Genomic DNA, 17533 nt, shown 5'->3' with positions numbered 1-17533 from the left:
AAGAAAGTTCTATTCCGATAGTTTGCTCTAAGCATTTTTAATAAAATACTGACTAAATTTTATCAAATGCTTTTATATGATAAAAGCTATTGACATGGTATGGGTTTCCTCTCTTTTTCTTTTAATTTGAATTCTGAATGTTAAACCAGACTTGTGTTCTTGTACTATATTTCTTGATCTGGGAATTGGTTTCAGAGGCACATTAACTTCATGAAAATTAAGCTATTCATTACTATATTATACTGTGATAAAAAGTTTATTTAAAATTTTTAATAAAAAAATGAAAATGATACTTGGAGAGTTAGCCAAAAATGTACATGTTCAGTTTATAAGATGAGATAAAGAAAACTTTGCATTTCCATGGAAGATTCTTTCTCAGTCATGCTTGATTTTGAATGTATTTTGTAGGAGCACCTGGGTGGCTCAGTGGGTTAAGTGTCGGACTTCGGCTCAGGTCATGATCTCACGGTTCATGGGTTCAAGCCCCATGTTGGACTCTGTGCTGACAGCTCGGAGCCTAGAATCTGCTTTGGATTCTTTGCCTCCCTCTCTCTCTGCCCCTCCCCTCTTCTTCTCCTCTCTCCCTCTTTCTCTCTCTGTCTCTCTCAAAAATGGATAAACATTTACAAAAATAGAATGTACTGGGGTGCCTGGGTGGTTCAGTTGGTTAAGCATCTGACTTCAGCTTAGGTTCATGATCTCACGGTCTGTGAGTTCGAGCCCTGCGCCGGGCTCTGTGCTGACAGCTCAGAGCCTGGAGCCTGCTTCGGATTCTGTGTCTCCCTCTCTCTCTGCCCGTCCCCTGCTCTTGTTCTGTCTCTGTCTCAAAAATAATTAAAACATTAAAAAAAATTTTTTTTAAAAAGAATGTACTTTGTAGAATAATAACATTTTATGAGATAGTTTAGTAATTAACACATGCCTCCATGAAGTCAGGTATAAATACAAGTGAGGCTTTTTATGTTGGAGCAAAGCAATGGCATAATTATCAAATAGAACGTATTAATGGTAAGAATTGACTTCTCAACTTCACTTCTTTCTTAGTTGTGGTTTTTCACATATTGGCTAAAAGTCAATCCAGGATAATGATCTCTTAGAGATGGGGAAATGAATGCGGGTGAGTCCACCGTGTTTCTAAGCCGCAGTGCTGACAGAGGGAACCTAAACAGCCCAGGAGCCTCACAGGATTGAGTTTGGGGTTCAGAGATGACAAGCTAAAATTTTAAGGCAAAATATTGGAAAGGAAAGAAGTATAGAAATGGAGAACTCCAGGGACCTGGAGAGTGTCTCTTCAAGTCTTTGGCTATCAATCTGTGTATACATGTGAAGTAACTACTCAACACTAGGAAAAGAACCACTGGAAGGAGTAGGAGGAAAAGCCCTCAGAGATCACAGAGAGTAAGTTGGCCACATTAGCCAGAGTGGAACGACCTCCTAATAGGCACTGGATAAAGTCTCAAGGACACTGCTCTAGACCAAAAGCTACAGTAGTAGCCCTTCCTTATCTGCGGTTTTACTTCCTGTGGTTTCAGTTACCCATGGTCAACTGTGGTCCAAAAGCAGGTGGTTCTGCTTCTGAGGTATCCTCAGAAGGTTGGCAGTAGCGTAATGCTACATCACAGTGCCTGTGTCAGTCACCTCACTTTATCTCATCACATAGGCATTTTATCGTCTAACATCATCACAAGAAGTGTGAGTATAGTACGATATTTTGAGAGAGGCCACATTCACATAACTTATTACAGTATATTGTCATAATTGTCCTATTTTTAGTTGTTAATTTCTTACTGAGCCTAATTTATAGATTAAACTTTAGCAGAAGTATGTGTTTAGGAAAAAACACACATAGGTTTCGGGACTAAGCTCAACTTCCAGCATCCCCTGGGTGTCTTAGAAAACATCTCCCACAGATGAGGGGAAACTGTTGTACTCTGGTCCCACCTAACAAAGTTTAAAAAGTAAACCTTGAAACTATCAAACTGTTTCCAGGCCATTGAACTACACCCAGAACAAAGCTCAACAACACAGGAATTCAGAAAAATCCAATACCGTATGATCCAGTGATCTCACTTCTGGGTATTTACCTAAAGTGATTGAAATCAGGATCTTGAAGAGAGATTTGCACTTCTGTGTTCATTGAAGTATTATTCACAGATGCCAAGAGGTGGAAGCAACCCAAGTGTCTCAATAGATGAGAATGGTGATATGTATGTACAGTAGAATATTATTTGGCCTTTAAGGAGGAATTCTGTCAGGCAGCAACATAAATGAACCTTGAGGACATTTTATGCTAAGTGATATAAGCCAGTCCCAGAAAGACAAATGCTGCATGATTCCTCTTATATGAGGTATCTAAAAGTAGTCAAACTCAGAAAAACAGGAAGTAGAGTAGTGATTGCCAGGGGCTGGAGCTAGGGGAAAATGGGTAGCTGCTATTTAATGGGTATAATGTTTCAGTGATGGAAGTTGAAAAAGTTCTAGAAACCTTGTGTACAACATTGTGCTTATGTTGTACTATACACTTAAAATTTTGTCGTAGACAAAAAAGTAAATTGCACAAATTCATTTGTCAACTCATATTTTCTATAAATACCATTTTCTGCTTTAAAAAACATGCAGTAGTGAAGATGAAGCATGAAAGGTAAAAATATCCATAACAGATCTGAAAAAATTTCATTACCCAACAATTCTTAATGTCTTGCATCCTATAAAAAATTACCGGACATGCAAAGAAGCAGAAAATGTGACCCAAAACCAGAAGAAGAATCAACCAATAGGAAGAGAGAAAGATGGCACATATGATCAGATTAGCAGACAAGGACATTAAAGCAGTGATTATAACTATACTCCGTATGTTCAAGAGAGTAAAGGAAAACAAACATGTCAATGAGAGAAGTGGGAGTTGTTTTTCAAAAGAGAGACCCAAATAGAACTTCCAGAGATGAAAAATAAAATTTCTGAAGTGGAAAATACAGCAGATGAGATTAACAGACATTGCAGGAGAAAAAGATTAGTTAAAACCTGAAGACATAGCAACTATCTAAAATGAAATGCCAACAGAAAAAAATAGTTGGAAAAAACCTATCAGTGAGCTATGGAACAACATTAAGCTATTTAACACAAGTATAACAAGTGTTAGAAGGAGATCGGGAGACAAAAAAATATTTCAAAAAATAGAAGGCAAATATTTACCAAGTTTGATGAAAACTGTAAACCCACAGATGATAGAAGTTCACAAATTTCCAAGCAGAAGAACCAGGCACAAAAATTAAATTGTTGAAACCAGTGACAAAAATCTTGAAAGAAACCTTAAAAGCAGCCAGAGGAAAATATACCACCTTAAATAACAGATGAACAATAACATAAAAATCACTACAGACTTGTCAGAAGCTATGCATGCCAGAAATGACATCCTTAAAGTACTAGAAGAAGAAAAACAAAAACTCAACCTGGAACTCTGTACCTGGCAAAAAGGATGTTTCCAAGTTGAAGGCAAAATAAAGAGTTTTTTAGATAAACAAAGCTGAGAGAATTTGTCACCAGCAGGCTTATATTATAAGATATGTTAAAAGAGTAGTTCTTCAGGCAGAAAGAAAATAATCTCAGATGGAAATTTGTATCCACAAAAAGAAATGAAGAGTATAAGAAATGGTAAATATGTGTGTGGATATAAAATTCTTTTTCCCCTCATATATTCTTAAAGACAATTGTTTAGAACAAGAATAACAACACATTATGGTGTTTATAAGTAGAAGTTAAAAACAAAAAAAAAAGAGGTAGAGCTAAAAATGGTAGAGCTAAAATGGAATCGTAAAAAACACCAAAAGATGGAAAGAAAGAAAGAGAAAGAGAACAGAGATAAGACAGATATAGTAAAACAGAGTTAAATCCATCCATATTGGTGATCACATTAAATGGTCTATATGCTCACTACCTGATTAGATGTTTTAAAAGTAAGAGTCAATTACATACTGTCTACAAGAAAGCCACTTTGAATATAAAGATACCGGTTAAAAGTAAACAGAAAAGATAACACCATGTAAACAGTAATCACAAGAAAGCTGGAGTTCCTATATTGATACTGGATAATGTAGATTTCAGAACAAAAAATAGGAAAATTATTTCATAACATAAAAGGGGTCAGTTCGTCAAAAGGCTATAACAGTCCTAGATCTGTAGGCATCTAATGACAGGAGTTTAAAATAGATGGAGGAAAAGCAGTACAACTAAAAGGAGAAGTAGGCAAACGCACATAGTTGCAAACTTCAGCATTCTCTCAGTAATACGTGTTTGGCCTATAGTCTACCGTGAGAGGCATGATTTATTGCTGTTTTTTCGTTTTAATGTTTTCTTTGATTTGAGACTTTCTGTCTTGTTAACCAAAAGATTATGCCTACCAAACCTGATTATCAGAGTAGTATTAAGGTGCCGATTCTGTGTAAGTATCCACAACCAGGGATCAGTAAAAATAATTATTGAGACTTACGAATTGCTAGATGTATTAGGTTTCTATTTCTGTTGTAACAAATTACCATGTAGTGGCTTTAAATAACACAAATTTATTAATTATCTTATAGTTCTGGAAGTGAGAAGTCCAAAGTGGATTTCACTGGACTAAAATCAAGGTATTGGCCGAATTGCATTCCTCTTGAGGCTTTAGGAATTGCCTGTTGCTTGCATTTCTAGCTTCTAGAGACTGTTTATGTTCTGTGGCTCAGGACTCCCTTCTAAAGTAAAAAAGCCTGTATTTCAGATGGAATACTTGATATATAGATAATTCAAACAAGATAGCGAAAATAAATATTTGAAAAAGCGAACAAATGATCAAGAATTCAAATCCACTTTGCAGTTCTGACAAAAATCAGTTTTCTCCTAGTGCTCTCTTCGGGTGTGGATAAGTGGACAGAGAGAGACAGATTTTATTATACTTTAGATTTTTGAAGACAAAAATATCTAAATTTTACCAAATTTTTCCAAGGAGACGGGTTTTGTTTTTGCTTCTACCATGTATTTTCCAGTCATTCCTAAAAAATCAGGTGAATTGGTGGAGTATTCGTTGAACTCTTGAAACTCACAGCAAATGCCCCCATTTCATATTTATGTTATTAGTGTTCTCTGTTCTTTAGCTCTTGAAAGACCTTTTCAATATCTTTATGTATGCCTTACAAGTTTTTCTTATTTAGGGTATATAGGTGTTTCTGCCTTTCATACAAACCTTTGAATGGAATAAAACAGACTGTTGACAGAGTGATCATAGTTCCCTTTTATCTGCATAAAAATAATATTCTAATTATTTAAGCTAGAGGACAACTTCCTATATGTATCTAGTATGTTGGTATGTCAAGCCAATAGTATCAGTCTGATAGGAGAGTATGGTTGAACAGTCATTAATGCTTTTCTAACAGTCAGTAGCTGATCCAGGTGTAATATTATATTCTGAATAATCAGTGATGTTTCAGAGCACCTGGATGGCTCAGTCAAGCATCCGACTTCGGCTCAGGTCATGATCTCACTGCCCGTGATTTTGAGCCCTGCATCGGGCTCTGTGCTGACAGCTCAGAGCCTGGAGCCTGCTTCAGATTCTGTCTCCATCTGTCTGTGCCCCTCCCCTGCTTGTTCGTTCCTTCATTCCTTCATTCCCCCTCCCTCTCCCTCTCTCTCTCCCCTTCCCCCAAATAAATAAACATTAAAAAAAGAAAGAAAATGCTAAAAATAATCAATGATATTTCTAGGCAGTAGCGTCTTAGATGAGATACATAATATTGTGCTATATTACAAAATGTTTTTCCAGGTAAAGATCTTGATTTATCACTTGGTACATTGGGATTGGTGTGAGTGCATGAAGCGTGTGTGTGTGTGTGTGTGTGTGTGTGTGTGTGTGTGTAAACTCATGTGCCCATTTTCCTTCCTTCCTCTTAGGTTTATTTGTTGTGAAAGTAGAAATTGCTCAGTTGTACTTTTATCTTATTCTGCCAGTTGTCTTAAAGATTTCAAAATACTTTTTTTTTTTTTAATTAACGTGTTGATTTTTTAATATGTATTTCATTATTGCAGAGCTTAGGATCCTTCACACTTCCCAAACTGGCTACTTCTCCTTAGGTGGATATTTAGGATGAGATAGCAAAGTAGAATTTGAGGTGGGAATTACATTCATAGGAATTTATCCAAATTTATTTCAGGAATAATTAGGCTATTATGTGGAAAGAAAACTCCTAGGCACTTTGGCAGGGAGAAAAATCTGTTCACACATGGTTTCTCCCCTCAAGGACTTAATTTTCTTTTTCTTTCTTTTCTTTTCTTTTCTTTTCTTTCTTTCTTTCTTTCTTTCTTTCTTTCTTTCTTTCTTTCTTTCTTTCAACTTTATTTTCTGATCTAAATGCAACAGCAAAGGTATATAAGAAATTCATCCTTGGAAAGTTACAAACTTTAGTCCAAAATCATAAATTCAGAGTGTTTCTGTTTTGGTGGAGGATATGCTGCAGTAGACATTAAGGAATGAGGCAGAGGATATACAAATGAGAAATAATTTTCTAATAATGTAAAGAAATAACTTATTTGATATTATTAAAGATTGTAGGATATCCATATTGGGGCATTTTAGGGTAATTTCTCATTTTCCTGGAAAGACTGCAGGAAGATATACTGGTTTAGAATTTTATGAATCCTCTTAAGGAGTTCCTTATAGAAAAGTATGCTCAGGTTGGACATGTTTATCTTTAGGGTGCTCCATAACCTCAGAGAGTTTAGGTCTAAAGTATATAGAAAACATGTAAAAGACTCCATATGACCCCCAGAAGTCTTGAAGCCCCCAAATTCCTATAACCCCCTTTGCTCCGTTGTGGAGCACTGGTCACTTTCTGACTAAAGTGGAGAATGAGAAATAAAAGTTTCAATGACCTTGTTTGTTTTTAGCTTACAAACAAAGCCCCCTTGTTTCATTTCTGCATTCAGACCATATCAATTTATACCAAGAAACTGCCAGAAGAATTTAATTTTCAGTCAAGAAATAGTTGCCAATAATAAATGTGAACACCTTCTCCCTTTCGTACCCTAGGCAGTAAATAGTAAGGGGGTAGAAAACATTGGTATTATGTCTTCAGATTCAGTATATAATATTAAGCTTTTAAAATGCACTCTGTTTCTGGGGTGTCTGGGTGGCGCTCAGTCTGTTAAGCGTCCGAACTTGATTCCAGCTCAGCTCATGATCTCACACTTCATAGGTTTGAGCCCTGCATCAGGCTCTGTGATGTCAGCGTGGAGCCTGCTTGGGAGTCATTCTTTCTCTCTCGCTCGCTCTCTCTGTTCCTACCCTGCTCTTTCTCTCTCAAAATATACATGCCTACATAAATTCACTCTGCTTCCCAGAGATGGAGTTTAGCACTAACAAAGAATGATCTCTATCCTTATTACAAATGTGCATCATAGGACATGATAGGAAGAGATTCATATTGGGTTGTTGGAAGGCCATCTCTGCTTTATGGTTGGCTGAAGAGCAAAGGGAAAATTTGTGTATTATCTTCATTTCTTATTCTTGAATCAGTATTTGCCACACTTTGAAACCTAAAGCTCATGAGACGTTGGATAATACTTTAAATTCTGTTCTGAAGGAATAATTTTTTAGAAACATGAAGCAGCGTGTGCTTCGGTATACAATAGGCTTTGTTGCCAGAAGAAAAAATATATGTATGTATGTGTATATGAAATATACATAATAAACATATATATGTAAATGGAGAAAAGGATTTTGATTTGGGGAAAAAATCCTAGAAGATGTAATTTTCTTTGTTAAATATTTGTAATTCAGGTTTACCATCATAAATGATCCTAGTGCCAGGATCTGAGACTTTACATAATTGTCAGTGAAAAGTTAGCTTCAACCCTTAGAAAATGTATAGAAATATATTTTTGTGCATTAAGAAATACTATTTTGGATAAGTTTCATTTCTACTCCAGCCACCTTATTTATTTAGGTAAATGGATTTCTTTGTGGTAATTTACATTCATCTCAGTTTTAAAAACCACCAGAAAGTATCCATACCCTTTGCTCAGCATGCAGTAGAGTCTTCAGTAGGAGTTAAATGAAAGTTCCTACAGTGCTGAAGTTAATTCAATTTGGTAACCTTCCTGTTTGCTCAGAAAATTGTACATTTGGGAAACCTTAGCTTAAATCTTACTTAATTCACATTTGTTGCTGATAAAATGTATTTTCCTTACTAATATATCATTCTGTTTGTTTCTTGATTGCTGTTCTTACCAACTTTCATGAGATAATAAAAATTATAGAAATTTAGAGAACGGTGTTCTTTTCAGGGGGAGAGACATATAATTCTCTCTTTTTTCATAATGCTTATTTGGGAAAATGGTGACTTACCATATAATAGATGTTTAACAAATAGATGCTGATTAAATGAACTGATACAGATAGATGAAACTTACTCTTTATTGACTTCAAAAAGAGGTATCACTTCATCCATTGACATTTTCCTTTCTTTGCCTGATACACGGTGGGAATCAAATTAAGTGTTCATTTAGTCTTACAACTGCTCTATAAAGTAGAAGGTATTATCTCAGCTTTACAGATAAGAAAATTGAGATTACCTGGTCCAAGATTGTCCAGATTACCACTATTGAAATCTAGGAGTATTGGGCTCAAAAGCTTGTTTCCCCCCCACCCCCCAAATACAGTCTCTCCTTTTGTTTATGGCCTATTTTATAAGTTACTTCTGTATATTCATAGCATTTATTACTCAAAAAAAATGATAGAAATGTATTAATTCTTTTTAAAAAAATCTTTTCTTAAATGTTTATTTGGGGGAGAGAGAGACAGCATGAGCAGGGGAGAGGCAGAGAGAGAGAGAGAGAATCCCAAGAAGATAGTGCAGGGTCTGACGTGGGGCTCAATCTCATGAACTGTGAGATATGACCTGAGCTAAAATTAAGAGTCAGATGCTTAACTGCCACCCAGACACCCTTTGAAATGCATTTATTCTTGACTAATTTTATAAATTACAAGTTTTAAAAGTCAGATTTATTGAGATATAATTTACATGCAGTAAAATGCACTCCTTTTAAGTTTTTTTTTTAATGTTTATTTTTGTGACAGAACAGAACGAGAGTGGGGGTAGGGCAGAGAAAGAGAGGGAGACACAGAATCTGAAGCAGGCTCCAGGCTCCAAGCTGTCAGCACAGAGCCTGGTGTGGAGCTCGAACCCACGAACTGTGAGATCGTGACCTGAACTGAAGCCAGACACTTAACCGACCGAGCCACCCAGGCACCCCCAAAATGCAGTCCTTTTAAAGTGTACAGTTAAGTTTTGACAGATGTATACAGTCATGTAACCTGTACCAGAACAATAAAAATCTAGAACATTTCCATTACCCCTCAAAGTTCCTAGTGCCTCTTAATCCCTTGCCACCACTACTTATCTAATTTTTATCCCTGTAATTTTGCTTTTTTCCAGAATGTTATGTAAATGGGATCATGTATTAAGTAACCTTTTGTGTCTGCCTTCTTTCACTTAGTAAAATGCTTTTAAAGATTCATCCATGGGGCGCCTGGATGGCTCCATTGGTTAAGCGTCCAACTCTGCGTTTTGGTTCAGGTCATGATCTCATGGTTTGTAAGTTCCCTGCATCAGGCTCTGTGCTGACAGCACGGAGCCTGCTTGGGATTCTCTCTCCTCCTCCTCCTCCTCCTCCTCCTCCTCCCCTCACTCTGCCCCTCCCCTGCTCTCACTCTCTCTGTCTCTCTCTTTCAAAATAAATAAATAAACTTAAAAAAAAAGATTCATCCATGTCATTGCAGATATCAGGTATTAGTTTATTACTGAGTTGTATTCCATTATATGGGTGAACCACAGCTTCTTTATGTAGTCACCTGAGCTGATGGACATTTGGGTTTTCCGTTTTAGAATATTATGAATAAATGCTATAAACATTCATGTTAGTAACCTGTTTAGTTTTAAAATTTATGTGTTACCATGACATCATCTTGAGTGACATGGCTTTCTCTTGATACTACTTCATAGGTTATTTAGTCATGGATAACATAAAATATGAGATACCTCATTGGAGGGCTCTGAGCCCTCTGTTAGAAATCAGGGGATGAAGAAAGTTGTTGACTGTTTTCCAAATTTGAAGGGTACTCTGATATTTGGGACATACTCTTTTTAATGTAGTATGCCGTAGTAGTATGAAGATAAAAGATATGAAATGAAATATAATGAAAATGTAGTAAAATGGCAAATTGATTACTAGTCCTTTAACCTGGTTTGTTTCCAGCTGTGTATGTCTTACTATACTTTGGACAGATTGTGACTGAACAAATTAGTAATTACTCTGCAAGAAGGAAGATGGAACTAAGGTTTCCACATCGTTTAGATGTATATGTTAGCTCATTTAGACACCCTAGGAGGTACCTATGAAGTAGATTAGTACCAGTCCTATTGCACTGATGAGGAAACTGCGAATCACAGAAATGAGGTAACTGACAGCGGGAGCAGAGCCAGTAAGGTGGGTGAGTCAACAATTGACTCCCTATCAGTTTCCTTATCTGGAAAATGAAGATAATACCCACTTTTGTAGTTGTGAGAATTAAATGTGAGTATATTAGTAAGGACTCAGACATGCCAGTCTCTTCCTCTCCTTCCCCCTTTTGTAAAATTTTTTTAAATGTGTGGGGTTTTTTTGTTTTGTTTTTGAGAGACAGAGACAGAGAATGAGTTGGGGAGGGACAGAGAGAGAGAGAAGGAGACACAGAATCTGAAGCAGGCTCCAGGTTCAAGCTGTCAGCACAGAGCCTAATGCAGGGCTTAAACCCACCAACCGTGGGATCATGATCTGAGCCAAAGTCAGATGCCTAACCAACTGAGCCATCCAGGCGCCCCTCTCCTTCCCTTCTTATAAAGGTCCCACTTTCCCTGTCTCCTGCCCTGCACTTCTGTTAACTGTTTATTCAGAGAAATCTAAAATATGGGTGCTAAACTTACAATGTCTTTAATTGCAAAAGATTATATAATATCAGAAGGCCAGTATATTGGATGTTTCTTTTTATTGTAAACATTAGAAAAACACAAACTCGGCTAGCAAATAGAATTCACAGTACAGCCCAACAGCCTGGCAGATTGTTCTCACATGATCCTTTTAGCACATTCCCTTAATCATTTTTTTTCCCAAAGTGATACATTCTGCATTACTTGTGAAGTAACTCAACACTGCATTCTAAGGGCACTGGGCAGCTGGCTCAGTTGAGCATCTGACTCTTGATCTCAGCCCAGGTCATGATCTCAAGATCTGGGGATTGAGGCTCCATCCGAACATGGAGCCTGCTTAGGATTCTCTCTCTCCCTCTTCCCCTCTCCCCTGTTCGTTCATTCCCTCTCTGTCTCTGTCTCTCTCTAATTATATATATATATATATATATATATATATATATATATATATATATATACACACACACACATACACACACATACATACATACACACACACACACGTATATATATACTTGTATATATGTATGTATGTATATATATATAAACCATCTGGGGCCAATGTCCACATATGATTTCTTCCACATACTTTCTGCATGGCCAAAGACTCTATCTTTATACCTTTATACCTTTAAAATTGCTATAAGCAAGCAACTTGATGAACTTTTCCCCTTCTGTCATTTCTGTTTTGCAGGAGTGCATCAAACTTGATAAAAAGTTATTAGCAGCTGTTCTGTAGAACTTCTTAGGATAGTTCCACCAATCTGTACTGTAAAATCCCGTATGCATGAACCATGCAGAGTAAACACATCATTAGGTTTTCTTTCTCTTGCTTTCCTAATGAGGGGAGAAATGTTACACAGCTGGAGAAGCCTAGGACTCCTTTCTGAACTGATTTATTTACATAACATATGCTGAGTTTGACACATTGCTCAGAAGAAGCAGTTTTTTTAGTTAAATATTATACAGCACTTCAAAGAACATTTTAGCTACACTATAGCTGTTCAACTTTTCTGGATACAAAAGCTGCTGCTCTTTGCTCCTTAAAAAACACTGCTGCCCTAGTTCTTTATATTATTGCTTTCAATGTTAGGGAGAATTAAGCTGAATACATTTAGAACCTCTTTTCAGAAACAATTTTTAGTTTCAAAAGTTGCTGCATAGTGTCAGTAGTTTAAGATGTCTGCACAAACTAAGGGCAAATCATTCTACTCTTCATCTAGTTGGTGAGAAAGTAAATAGTGATTTGGAAGCAGATAATAGGCTATTGTGGTATGGTAAGAAGAACCTAACACTCTGAAGCCAGATAAATCTAGGTTTAAATCCCACTGTGTGCTTGCTAATAATTTGTCTTCTGTAGAGTTTCTTCAGCTATATGATGGTGATAACAAGAACTCCTCCTGCTTAGGGTTTGATTTCAGTAACTGAAATATGTATAGCACCTGGCATATAGTAAACCTGGTCTTTAAATGTTTCCTTTCCCTGTAGCCTTTCCCCCTACCCCCTCAAAAATCAGCAAACTTCCTTTATCATTCAAATGTAATTTGGTGTTTGTTTGTTTTAAGCCTAAGTATGTCCCATGAAGGTTTGAGGATAGATGAGGTGGCATGACTGACCTACCCATCAGTGATTGCTAGTTAGTGATAATTTTTAGCACAAGCTATAGACAGACTGTGGGAAGACTAGGTTGCCATGTAGGTTACACAAGCCAATAGATTAAATTGAAAATGTATGCAACCATAAACACTGTGACTAGATCAGTGTGACTGAATTAGGCCCTTTCTGATTTAATATTTGTGGAGTACTTCCCATTAAGTGGGTAAGACGTTCTACTGAGAGATACGCTCTTTTGCCCTTCTTTTGCCTTTCTCTCTTCTTTCTGGGCCACAACACAGCCATGATGCCCAATAAGACTTAAGATTTCTACTTTGTTATACTCTAACTTCTTTTTTTTTTTAATTTTTTTTTTTAACGTTTATTTATTCCTGAGGGACAGAGAGAGAGAGAACGAGAGCAGGGGAGGGGCACAGAGAGAGAGGGAGACACAGAATCGGAAGCAGGCTCCAGGCTCTGAGCTGTCATGACACGAGGCTCAAACCCATGGACTGCGAGATCATGAGCTGAGCCGAAGTCGGATGCTTAACCAACTGAGCCACCCAGGTGCCCCTGTACTCTAACTTCTTACATGAATGCTAGCTACACTTCTTATATACTGCAACCTTGGGGTTTTTACGACATTATTCTCAGAGCCTCAAACTAACCTGGACTGATAAAACTGTTACTAAGCTCCATTCCTATCTCTAGAGAAAGGTTTTGCTTGGACAAGTTATCCCAGTACATCATAATAATTATTAGCAGAGATGAGGTATTGTAATGCATTTGTGAGCTGTTGCTAGATTTGTGGGGGCAATGGGGATCCTGTTTTCATGGGTTTAATTATTCTAATGTGGAGAGCTGATAGCTTTATTGGATGATATATACATAAATATTCATAATTCTGACTCATTTCTATTCTGATATTAATATGTCATATAATTATACTGTTAGATTTGAAGAAAATTCAAAATTCTGGTAGTTTCATTCAAAAATACTAATAAACTTTTAGAATAACTTTTCCTAAAATTGTATTTTACCGATGCAAATTATTGATTGAAGATCAAAATTCAGCTCTGTCTAGAATAAGACCCATTGATGGCCGAGTTCAATTCACAATGGGGTAACCTGTTATAAATTAGAATATCTTCTGGGGAAGGATAGTATTCAGCTTCTGGAATATAATGTATAACTGCTCAAAGTTACCTTATGACCTGTCAGAGCACAGGGTTGGGAGTCAGACAAACAAACTTGAGTTCAAATTTCAAGTGAACCATCAAATAATCATGTAACTTAGGGTAAATTATTTAACGTTACAAGGCCTGTTTGTTTCATCATCCATAAAATAAGAAAGAACACAATGTTTAACCATGTTTAAGTTCTCCTCTCTCTTGGCTTTGTTCGTGTCCTCTTTCGTGAATCTCTTGTGGGCTATGATATCCTAGTCCCTTCATCTGTAAAATGTGAATCATGTAATATAGGCAGGCATACCTCATTTTGCATTTCGCTTTATTGCGCTTCGCATATATTGCAGTTTTGGTTTTTTGTTTGTTTTGTTTTTCACAAACTGTAGGTTTGTGGTAACCCTGCATCAAGCAAGTCTGTGGGTCTCAGCAGCATTCGCTCACTTCTTGTCTCTGTGTCACATTTTGGTAACTCTTGCAATATTTTAAATGTTATCTACTTATTATGGTGATCTTTGATCTTAATATTATAATTGTTTTGGGGCTCCATGAACCCTGCCCATATAAGACAGCAAACTTAATAAATGTTGCATGTGTTCTGACTGCTCCATGGACTGGCCATTCTTTTTTCCTCTCCTTGCCTCCCTATTCCCTAAGACACAACAATATCAAAATTAGGTCAATTAAAAACTTGCAATGGCCTCTAAGTGTTCAAGTGAAAGTTAAGAGTCACACATCTCTCATTTAAATCAAAAGCTAGAAATGATTAAGCCCAGTAAGGAAGACACATTGAAGGCAAAGAGAGGCTAAAAGCTAGGCCTCTTGCGCCAAACAGTTAGCCACATTGTGAATGCAAAGGAAAGCTCTTAAAGGAAATTAACAGTGCTACTCCAGTGAACACAAGAGTGATAAGAAAGCGAAATAGCCTTATTGCTGATACGGAGAAAGTTTTAGTGGTCTGAAACAAAGATCACACCAGGCACAACATTTCCTTAAGCCAAAGCCTAATCCAGAGGAAGGCCCTAACCCTTCAATTCTACGTAGGCTGAGAAGTGAGGAGGCTGCAGAAGAAAAGTTGGAGCAAGCGAGTAGAGGTTGGTTCATGAGGTATAAGGAAAGGTCTCCATAACATAAAAGTGCAAGGTGAAGCAGCAGGTGCTCATACGGAAGCTGCAGCAAGTTATCCAGAATATCAGCTAAGATAATTAAGGAAGTTGGCTATCGTAAACAATAGGTTTTCAGCGTAGATGAAACAGCCTCATATTGGAAGAAGATGCCATCTGAGACTTTCATAGCTGGAGAGAAGTCAGTGTCTGGCTTCAAAGCTTCAAAGGACAGGCTGGCTGACTGGTTAGAGGCTGACACAGCTCATGACCTGAAGTTGAAGCCAGTGGTCATTTACCATTATGAAGGTCCTAGGGCCCTTAACAGTTATGCTAAATCTACTCTGCCTATGGTGTATATAGAAGAGTAAAGCCTGGATGACAACACATCTATTTACAACACGATTTACTGAATCTTATATTCAAGCCCACTGTTTAGACCTGCTGTTTGGAACAAAAAGATGCTTTTCAAAATATAACTTCATTGACGGTTGCACCTGGTCACCCGGGAGCTCTGATGGAAGTATACAATGAGATTAATGTTGTTTCATGCCTGCGAACACCACAACTATTCTACCGCCCATGGGTCAAGGGGTAATTTCAACTTGTAAGTCTTATTATTTTAAGAAATACATTTTAAAAGGCTATAGCTGCTGTAGTGATTCCTCTGCTGGATCTGGACAAAGTAAATTGAAAGCCTTCTGGAAAGAATTTAGCATTCTGAATGCCATTAAGAGCATTCATGATTCTTGGGAAAAGGTCAAAATACCAACATTAACAGGAGTTTGGAAGAAGTGGATTCTAACCCTCATGGAGGACTTTGAAGGGTTCGAGGCTTGCGTGGAGGAAGTAACTAACTGCAGGTGTGGTAGAAATAGCAAGAGAACTGGAATTAGAAGTGGAGTCTGAAGACGGGGCTGAATGGCTGCAGTCTCAGGATAGAACTTAATGGACGAGGAGCTGCTTCTCATGGGTGAGCAAAGAAGGCGGTTTCTTGAGATGGAATCCACTTCTGGTGAAGACGGTTGAAATAACAACAAAGGATTTAGAATATGACATAAAGTAAGTTAACAAAGCAGTGTGGCAGGGTTTAAGGGAATTGACTCCCGATTTTGAAAGAAGTTCTATGGGGAAAATGCTATCACACAGCATCACATGCTACAGAAAAATCATTCGTGAAAGGAAGAGTCCGTCAATGCGGCAGACTTCACTGTTGTCTTATTTTAAGAAATTGCCACAGCCACCCTGCCCTCCAGCACCCACCACCCTGATCAGCCATCAACATCGAGGCAAGACCCTCCACCGGTACAAAGATTATGACTGAAAGCTTATATGATGGTTAGCACTTTTTAGCATTATTTTTAAATTAAGGTATGTGCATTGTTTTTTTAGACATAATGCTGTTGCACACTTAATATATTGACTGCGTTATAGTCTATTTAGCATATTAGTCTATTAAACAATGCACTCTATTAAACTTATATGCACTAGGAAATAAAAAACTTATTTGACTTCCTGTATTTTGATACTTGCTTTATTGCAGTATTCTAGAACCTAACCCACAATATCTCCAAGGTATGCCTGTGTACTGCATACCCCGTACTCAATTTCTTGGGGATATTTGCCTAGAGGTATAATCTTACTTGAAGCATCGTGAGCCAGTTGTATCAGAGATTATTTTAACTTTGATATTTTTAAAAAAATTTTTTTAATGTTTTTATTTATTTTTGAGACAGAGAGAGACAGAGCATGAGCAGGGGAGGGGCAGAGAGAGAGGGAGACACAGAATCGGAAGCAGGCTCCAGGCTCCAAGCTGTCAGCACAGAGCCCGATGCAGGGCTCGAACTCACCGCGAGATCGTGACCTGAGCCGAAGTCGGATGCTCAACCGACTGAGCCACCCAGGCGCCCTTAACTTTGATATTTTTAAAAAATAGATGGCAAAGTTACCTTCTCACTTTGTTCTTTATAGTGAGAATACTGTTTTACATTACTGGAAGAGTCCTGACCACGAAAAATATTAGGCATTTCTCTTTTGTGTTAGAGCTGTCACAGAGTACTTAACCATTTGACTGTGTAATTTAAGTCTTGGTCTATCAAGCAGTAAACAGATGGAACATTTCTAACAGGAGTAATTAAGTTGTAAATCTATTTTAAAGAGTTGGCCAGTATACAGCATCACAGTCCATATTCTGTTGTCTCAGTTACATTCATTTTTATTTGGATTATGATTTCAGAATACCCAAATATGGGAAAGAAAACAAAGTTGTCTATCATTTTTTAAAATTGCATACTTAACAATATTTGTTCATTCAGCAAATCTCTATTGAATGCCTAGTGTGAAGCAGACATATTTCTAGGCACTGGGGATCCAGCAGTGACCAAGAGAAGCAAAACCCAGCCCTCATGGAACTTAGATTCCGGAGATGGATAATAAGCTTAATATGTATGATATCAAGTATGATAAATGCTATTAAGAAGAGTAAAGCTGAGTAAAGACCTAGAGAATGTTGGGGTAAGAAGTGCTGTTTTAGATAAGGTGGTCAGGGAAGCCCTCTCTGATACATTAACACTTAAGCAGTGACCTGAAGAAGTAAGGGAGCAAGCCAAATGATATCTGGGGAAACGGTGCCAGGCAGAGGGCACGGCAAGTTCAGGTACTT

General features: G+C 37.4%; 1 protein-coding gene across 3 annotated transcripts in view; it reads left to right on the top strand.

The window, feature by feature from the left end:
- Positions 1-17533, top strand: part of GLCE (glucuronic acid epimerase) — a 116412-nt gene that overhangs the window by 78145 nt on the left and 20734 nt on the right. Inside the window, exon 2 of one of the 3 annotated variants that reach the window (XM_027067637.2) lies at positions 4578-4625. The exons of the other annotated variants lie outside the window; for them this stretch is intronic. The gene's annotated coding sequence lies outside the window, so the exon portion shown is untranslated. The remainder of the gene's footprint in view (positions 1-4577; positions 4626-17533) is intronic. 3 annotated transcript variants of the gene reach the window in all.

This window comes from Acinonyx jubatus, chromosome B3, assembly GCF_027475565.1.
Source record: "Acinonyx jubatus isolate Ajub_Pintada_27869175 chromosome B3, VMU_Ajub_asm_v1.0, whole genome shotgun sequence".
Classification (NCBI taxonomy): Eukaryota; Metazoa; Chordata; class Mammalia; order Carnivora; family Felidae; genus Acinonyx; species Acinonyx jubatus.
Note: the sequence above shows the minus strand (reverse complement) of the source record. Positions and strands in the feature narration are given on the sequence as shown.